This window comes from Vidua macroura, chromosome 1, assembly GCF_024509145.1.
Source record: "Vidua macroura isolate BioBank_ID:100142 chromosome 1, ASM2450914v1, whole genome shotgun sequence".
Lineage (NCBI taxonomy): Eukaryota > Metazoa > Chordata > Aves > Passeriformes > Viduidae > Vidua > Vidua macroura.
The window spans coordinates 66523198-66532186 of record NC_071571.1 but is presented as its reverse complement, the minus strand read 5'-3'; the positions used below and the strand labels follow the sequence as shown (position 1 = coordinate 66532186).

Sequence of the window (8989 nt, the reverse complement as noted above, 5' to 3'; positions counted from 1 at the left end):
CACAGTGAGAGGAGCAGCAGCACAGAATGGTTGTGGTTGAGGGGAGGCTCTGCCTTCAGCCTCACTCCAGTGCCTGTCTACCCAGCCCCGTGATGTTCTTCAACACAGATCTGCTTCTGACTAACTCCACACTTTGGGAGTGAAGTGCTGGTGAGGAAGGAAGCCAGACAGCTCCTAGGACAGGCTGGAATTGAGTACTGCAGGGGGAACAGCCCTCTGGAGGGAGTGTTTGCAGGGGATGTTTGACATGAGCTTCCTCTTGTTATCTGCATTTAGACAGATACTTCTGCTGATGGTGGGGATTTGGGGGCTTTTTGAGGGTATTATTTGGTTGTTCGGGTTTTTTTGTTTGGTTTTGTTCTGTTTTGTTTCTTTTGTTTTGGCTTATTTAACAGAACCAACAGTATATTTTTATTTAAAAGACAAATGCTGTAAGCTTAAGATAAGATTCTTTCATCTTGGCTATAACAAAGCAGTAAGCCAAGCAGATGGCTTGGAATGGGTGTGTTTTTCCCAATTAGCGAGCCTCATTGCTAGCACAGTGGTTTTGTAGAGGTTATTTGCTGTACATGAATGTGAGGTACAGATTCCTTGCTCAGTGATGGTAGCTGCCACCCAAAGACACCACTGCTGGGGAGCAGGATCTTTTTCTGAGCTTGCCTCCAAGCCAGGTGCCATGTAGGGAGGCTGATCCCTGTCCAAGCAGGGAGCCAGGCTTCATGAAGTGCAGAAGGCTTTGCTGACTGTGGGTCTTGGGAGGATCCAAGACCTCTGTTGCTTCGTGTGTGAAGGTAATTTAAATAATTTTAGCCTGACCTTGGGGATCACCATGCCACGTTCTGCTGGGTGGTAGTGACCAGGTCTCAGTGTCTTCTGGTGATTTGATGTGACCACTTTCCTTCTCTGCTTTATTGGTGAGCCAGTGAAAACTCATTATTTTCTGTTTAACAACCCTACTGTCCTTCTGTAAGAGGTTTGGTAGCAATATAGGAAATTACAACGTATTTTTGTCAAATGTCCAGCAAAAATAAGTTTCTGGAAGGACTCAGAATTGTGGGAAGGTGTTTTGCAAATGTCATTTTCTAGTACAATATAACAGGAAGAAACCATGGTATGTATTTTGCATTTAGAAATAAGACCAATTTAAGCTATGAATAATTGTAGAAGTTGGTATCACCAAGATAAAAAAAATGGTCCACACAAATGGCTTAAAATTTTTGTGTCTGACTGTGTTTGTACTTTTCTCATGTCTAAAGGCTGCCAAATTCTAGATGCTGTCTTTCCTGGGAACTAACCAATGCTCTCTGGCATGATTTTCACTTCCCCTTATGTCTATATTTGAAAAAGCATATGTGTAGTCCCTAAATGAATATAGTGGTTAACAAGCTATGGATGACAACCCACAAAACATATTTGCTAAAGCAAGTTTCATACCGCTTAATGGAAAACAAATACCAGAACAACTAAACCAGGGATATTGCTATACATGCTTATATTTCACGTATGAGAAAAGATGAAGGAAAAAATCCCCTTTTGAGTTTTTCTTGGGCACACTTCTTCCCCGCTAGAGTTAAGTTACTATAAGTCTGGGGGCAGAACTTGGTTCTTCAGTACATATTTATGTTTTCTCTGGTAGGGCAGGACATGCTATATGGCAGAAATGACTAGTTACTGTCATTAGATGAGTAATAGCTTCATCCTTCTTAGCTCCTAAGGAAGGAATCATCCTTCACATCTGAAGGAAATAGGGCCAGCAGCATCCCCCTAAAGCAGCACTGTTAAGTCATTCTGTAATAAACAGTGTCTCTGTTGTTCCTAAAAGAAAAGAGGCCATGGAGAATTTTCAAGCCTTCAAGACATGTGTCTTGTGTGCAAGCGACAGGACATATGTTATGCTGGAGAGGCTTGGGGAAGGACTGCAGTGCATGGGGAAAACCCCTCCTTGCAGGTAGTGCATCATCCCTGGCTGAGGGGTCACCTTGGGGGCAGGTGGGGAATAGACCATGGCTGGGATAGAGCAGCTCTTTCTGCATTTTTCAACAGCATATTGCCACAGGCACATGGAGCTCTTGCTGCCCAACCCACTGAATTTGGAAGCTCATTCAGGTAGTAACTGCTGGCTTGAACACAGCACAAAATTAGAGGTTTTGTTACAAAACACTAAAGCTTAGTAGTGCTCTTACCCCTGGGTGCTCAGTCTTCAGCCAGAGCTTCCTGAAGCTTGCTTATTTTATTAGATTTTATTTTAATTTAAAAGTAACTTAAAATGTATTTACTTGCCTTCTTTCATCTGGTGACTCACAATAGTTTCTTCCACATGACTGCTTTGCTGAGAAGGTTAGGAACCTAAGAAATAAAACTGAGATTTCTGTAACTTTCTGCTTCCTCTATCAAATCCCTTAAGAAATTATCAAACACTGGCAAGGTTTATGATGTCATTAGAGCCTTTTATAACTGCCTAATGCTCCAAGTAGAAGAAGAAACTTGGTTGTAACATGTTGTGTAACCAAGCACACTGGTCTTAAAAAACAGAATTTAAAGCCCATTTTTTTTTTCAAATTACCTTTCAGGTACCTGTAGAAATACAGTAAGTTCTGGTGAAATCAATGTAAGTTGTTAAATGGGCAGCACTTTCTCTCATATGAACCACAGCTTTGTTTTGTTTTTCTTTTTTCCTAATTTTGGTCCTCAGTTTCCAAATAGTTTGTTGATACTAGTGCACTTAGTATTTAGGAAAAAGGAGGTAACTACCATATTAGTTACTGTATTAATTAATATTAGTTACCATATTAACTAATATTAGTTAATATTACCATATTAACTTCCATATTAGTTACTAGGTTTTGGTAAAGCAGCTGTTGTAGAATATCCACCCTTTTGCCAGGGTTTAATTCATGAACTGTTTCAGAAAACAGCCTTGCACATGCATGCCCATCTAAGTTGTTTTTTTTTTTTTTAGTTAACTCTTGTGGGAAACAGTGGTTTTCTGATGAACTTTTTACAAACCAGGAAGAAGTGGCCTTTCTCATTTGCTGTAGGTGAACTTGCTGTAGCAGGGAGGTTGGACTAGTCCCTTCCAACCCCAGCCATTCTGTGATTTCAAAATGAGTTGAGGAGTGGCTGCTGGGTACTTTCCAAATGAGTGCAGCATGACATTGGTGGCCCACGTGAACCTCACTCAGGCCAGCTATTGGTACCCCGTCAGTGAAGCCAGATCTGCCATGCCCTTGCATGAGGCTTTGGCTTCTTCAGAAAAAATGGAGGATGAATAGAAGTATAAAATAAACAACATTCTTTTTATTTTCCTTGAAGTTCAGAAAACATGTGTGTGTGTTTGAGATATATATATATATATATATATATATATATATATATATATATATATATAAACAGATAAACAATCCTATTGCATGTTCAGGGGAGAAAAATACTTTTCAGGTAAGCACCCTTGGTCCTGGCTGTACCACGTAAGTGTCTGCCCAGTAATGGTTCTGATAATTTTTTTGTTAAAAGCTGTTGTAGTTAAACTCAGCAGTAGCTTTGCATGAGATGTGACTCCAAAACAAATTGCTGAAACTTAGTTATGCATGTGCTGTGGACAAGGCTGTGCTAAGGCAAGCATGTGTTAATAATAGTAGTACTGTTGTTACTGAGGTGTTCTGCTCTGCCTGGATTGTTTCTTCTGAGAGCTTCAGTTCTTAATATACTGCCAGTTTCTCTATTGTGGTAAAAGGAAAAGCCAAAGGAACATGTATGTGTGTTGGCTGAGATCTTCACCCAGACTGCAGTCCTGTTGATTTTCACCAAAATGCCCCAATCTAGAATGTTTTTAATGGGATCTCTGACAAAGGGTAATGGCTTTAAACTGACAGAGAGTGGGTTTAGATTCATATTAGCAGGGAAAAAGAACTTCTTTGACTGAACCCAAACTTGTAGCTGTAGCTAAATCACAGTGAAGTGGGAGATGCAACTTGTTTGGACAGCTAACAGCTGGTTAGTACTTATAATCAAATGAGTAAGATCCCTGCTTTTTATGAAGGATGGTGTAAATAAGTAAAATAGGTTTTAGCCTCAAAACACTAGTAATCTGTGCAGACAAAATACACATAAGATAGGAAAAAGCTATGTACTTTATATAGAGGCAGGGTGCCGGAAAGGCTGATGTCCTCAAATAGTATGCATTGTGCTGGTAAAGTATAAAGAAGTGAAAGGTAGTGTTGCAGAAGACTTTTTCTCTTTCTTACTTCTGGATCTCTTAGAAGCTAACTGCAAACCCCTGGTTTTATTTTCTCTGTAGCTGATTGGAAGGACGCTGGGGTTTTTGTGCACTTCAGGTGACTTGCAGTACTCCACATGGCTACATCATCTTTCATCATTCTGCTTTAGACTTGCTGTTGATGGGCAGGCTGTACTTGACCTTCACCCAGGACTACCAGGGACCGCAAGACTGAAGCCTCTCTTGTTTCTGTATTCTAAAATAAAGGGACTGCTCCTCTCATAGGGCCTCAGTGGGCACTTTGTGCTGGGCAAAGGGCAAGGCAGTTTGCCTGCATGCAGAACCAGAGGCCTGAACTGTGTGCCCGAGGAATTATCTAACCTGCTTACCCTAAGACAGGGTTGGCAAAGTCATTTCTGACAGCAACTGGCATCTCTCTACAGAACATATAGATATATATTCTCATTCTAAGACACAATATATATGATACATGATGTGTATATATATATAAAACATATATATGTATGAAATCTATTCATGTGCTTTTCTTTCTGTCAAAAAGCTTTTCTCACTGTCTTGGTAAAGTCTTTCCTCTTTAAATTTGAAAATATATGCATTTCCTCTTTGCATCTTCCCTTCTGAACAATTGAAGACTGTTACCTTCTCTGCCTTCAGTTTCCTTTTGTTTAGATTAGATACTTAATTTATCCTCTTTCTAGTCTTCTCTGAATATCTTCCAACTTGTCCACATATCTCATGGAGAGCAGCAGTGAAACTTGACCAAAATGTTCCTGTTGACATCTAGTGATGGTGAGTACAGCAACAGGCTTTCCTCACAGACCTCTCTTGCTGTCTGTTCCAGCACAATATTTGCTTTTTTGCAAGAGTGTGATATTGTTGATGCTTATCTAGCTTATTGTGTGCTGTAACCTCTAGCTCTCTTCCACAGAACTCCTGCCTGTCTGGGAGAGTTCAAGTTGGGCTGTCGATGAAAGGTAGAAACCTGGTTGTGAGGCTGGCCTGGGATAGTGAAATAGAAAAATGGCTAAAAATGGCTTAGAGGAAAACTACCTGATTAAATACCAGAGTAAACATTTCACTGAAAAAAAAGACAAAACATGGAATATTTTTTGACAGTTACTAAAGCAGATGCCAAAGGGATTTTGGCATAAAATGTGCTTAAGTTCAGTTTGGGTATCAAGGTTATAAAGTGTTTGAGGCTAGGAGACTGCCAAAGGAATGTTTTGCTTGTATATGCAAGACAGTGTTCTTAATAGTATTAACACTAACATTTGCCTTGCTCTGGTGCCTGCTGAAGTCTGTCACTTTGCAGCCCAAGCTGCTTTTCTGTGTTACCTTTTCATCTTCCTTATGGAAAAAAAATCAGTTCAAGTGATTTTTGTATTAGATGAATTCAGTTGGGATTGTGTGTATGCATTTTCTTGTAACAATAGTAGTTTTGTATGTTTCAATAAGTGGTACTTTAGATTTTTGTGTGATCTTTTTAGAATCCCACATACGGAAGAGCAGTGTTGCCTTGCAGAGTCTGGAGTGGGGACCTATGCAGAGCAAGTCCCATGTTGGTTTTGGTTATTTAGAATGTTCTACACATGCACAATGAGTTTTTTCTTCCTGAAAAGAGGGGAAATCCTCACTAATTGAAACAATTTGTCTTCCAGATTGGACAAAAAAAACATGGGTTTTTGTAGTGGGCTAAAATAATGCAAAATTTCAGCACTGTATTTTTTCCAGTAATCCCAAGATTGTTTGTTCAGCTGCTTTCATTCAGTGTAGCACTTAATGAGAGTATTTTTAAGAAAGGTGGTTAGAGCACAGAACTTTTTCTTTTTTTTACGTTCTTTGACATTTACTTGTTCTTTCATACCCCTTTCCACATTCATATTGTGTGTGTGTAAAGGAGTGTGTGAGAGGCACTCCCAGGAGGGATGTCAGCAATTTGTGCTCCTGAGTCAGCAGAAGTTGCTGGAAAAAGGACAGAAGCGTAGTAACTGCTGTGGCGAATGCCACGCTTCGCGTTGTGTTGCCTGATCCCGATTATGGGTCTTAAGCCCCTACTGACAGCCGCAATCCCCTTGTTTATGAATCTGTTTCTAAATGCTTTCTTTCAGAGAGTCACACAGCTATGACTGCACCCTGGTTAATTTCAACATTTCCTTGTTAGCCTGAAGGGAACTCTCTAAAACCTGCTACTCTGTGCTGCTTCCGTCCTCAGAAGGAAAGGGGATGGTTTCACAGTCCTGTGCAAGGGCCAGAGGATGGGGTGGATTTGGGAGCCAGGAGGGAAGGGCTGCACGGTGGCTGCAAAACCATGTCATCAAATGTCAGTGATATTCCTTTATAATTCCTGATCCAACTATTACTGTCTTGGCCAAGGACTGTGTTGAAATCATATGGGACTCTGAGACCTTTATATCCCTTTGGGTCATTCACCTTGGGCTACTTCGAAACAGAATGGCAAAAATTTAATTAAAATATATTGTTCAATTTAGTGTATCTTCCACTCATAATGTGGTCTGGGTGAGGGGGTTGGGGTTGCTTTTTTATTTTGTTTTGTGCTTTTAAGTAGCTAACCACCTGAATCCACAAAACAGCGCACTTAATAATCCTACTTTGCTTCTGTCCTTGAGCATGTGCACTACTACAAATGGGACAATCACCTGTAGAATTGACCTGTGCTTCATCTTTCGAGGCTTGCACATTGGTGACTACATTATTTGCTGTTTAGCATGTTCTGTGATCAATGCTAAAATTTGAGTTGCACAGTTTGCAGAAATGCTAAGTAACTACTGTTTCCATGCTATTTTGTTCTAAATAATTCAAAAAGATGCTTATACAAAGCTGTGGGTGCTCTCCTGCATAATTAATACTACAACAAAACCATGGCAGCATTAAAATGAATAGTCAAAAAGGAGCCCTATCTGTCTGCCACCTACAGAGAAAATTCTGTCCTACCTTTTTATTGCTCTGGAAAGGTCTCTACACCACCAGTTTAAAATAGATAGCTTTTGCTAAAGTCCCTCATTTGAAATTTAAGTAAAAACAGGAGCAAAGAGCTGACATGCCCCCGGAGAGCTCAAAGGAAGGAGCAGTGGATGCAAAGTGAAATCAAATCTCTGCTCTCAGGAAGGGGGGATCTGTGTCCATCAGTTTTCATAAAGGTACAGTAAGGTTTGAGCCATGCATGGAGCTGGGTGTAATAAGGCAAGTCTTGGCATCACCCTGGTGAGTAAGCCACCAACTTTTCCTGATTTTTTTTGGTAGAAGAACCCAACATAAGCTCTCAAGTATGGCTGAATTGTGATTTTTTTTTTTTTTTGATTGGTACACAAAATACTTTTGATGCTGAAAGTTAAGTTGAAAGTTAACAATGATTCCTTTGTAGCAATCCCTTTTGAAGAAGACAGTCCTATAGCTACAAGAAAACACTACGCAGAGGGATAAATTCTGCTTTCAAGTCTATATTTTATATTAAACTATTCAATTGAATATGTAAGTATCCCTGTCCATGCTTGATTTCTTTTTCTTCAAATAATCAGCAGCCTTTGGCATTTCACAGCCTTCTTACAGTAATTTTCAGTAATTTCTTCCTGAATGCTGATACTTAGTTCTGTCTTAGCTATTTGATACTTAAGTTTCTCAGAAAGCTTTTACATCTGTATTCACTTCACTGGTCAGAAACTGTTTGGCTGCTTTTTTGAAATTTCCATCTTAATTCCTATCACAACATTTCCTAAACTATGTCAGTTTTTTTTGTTGTTGTTGGTTTTTTTTTTTTGTTTGTTTTTTTTGTTTTGTTTTGTTTTTTTTTTTTGTTTTTTTTGTTTTCTAGAAAACCACTGGTGTTCTCAGCTGTGGCTGTGCTGCCATATCCAGCAGGTTCATGGCAGGGCTATGACCTGATGAGAAGCTCTTTCCCAGGCTGGTCTGAGAACACTAGTAATGGTGCTGGTTGCCTCCAACAAACCCAAGTTCAGCACAAAGCACAGGGGAAACACCAAGGCCATGCAAATGCAGCTGCCTTGGGCCTGTCACAGGCTGCATTGCCTCATGTCATGCAGAGCTGTTGTTGTTGTTGATTAAAGGTATCCATGCTCTCATGTTGGCAGCCTACCAGACCTATCTTCTTCCAACTGAGCCTCAAGGCTTATTGTATCAGAGCTCAAGAGAGACATGCCTGCCCAAGCTGTGCGCTTATAGTGTCAGTCAGATGGGTGATGTGGGGTAACTGGCCACTCTTGATCACATATTTTGTGCCTGGTTTAAGGGGCCCAGTAGATCCTAGGTCAGGGGAGCAATGCATGTGGCTGCCACAGGGCAATGGGGTTGAAACCTCAGCCTGATGACAGTCAGAAGAGGTACTGTTTGCTGGGTCCCCACAGTTGGACCCCATGATGGTGATACACCAAGAACTTGTAACGAATCCTGTGAGTCATTCCATCGCTGCTTGACATCTCCATTTCCTACACCCTAGTGCTCAAAGGGAGCCCAATCACTACCCCCAGTGACTCCTTCCTTCTTCAGCTTCATTCTCCACCTCTGTGTGGTCTGGGCAGGCAAGACACTTGTTGTAGGAAAGAACCTTGATTTGGACCACCACACTGAAATCCATCCTGGAGAACCAGCATTAGCATGGAGTGAGAGCCATTCTGTCATCATCTTCCATGAAGTAACTGCAAAGTTATGTCATAAAGAACGTGAGGTTCTGATCATCACTGCAGAACATGCTGTGTGACAGACAGCCTTGCTTAGAGG

The 8989-nt window shown here is 40.6% G+C and overlaps 1 protein-coding gene across 6 annotated transcripts in view; it reads left to right on the top strand.

The window, feature by feature from the left end:
• The window catches only part of HIVEP1 (HIVEP zinc finger 1), a 126677-nt gene that overhangs the window by 26732 nt on the left and 90956 nt on the right, over nt 1–8989 (top strand). The gene's annotated exons all lie outside the window — the stretch shown is intronic.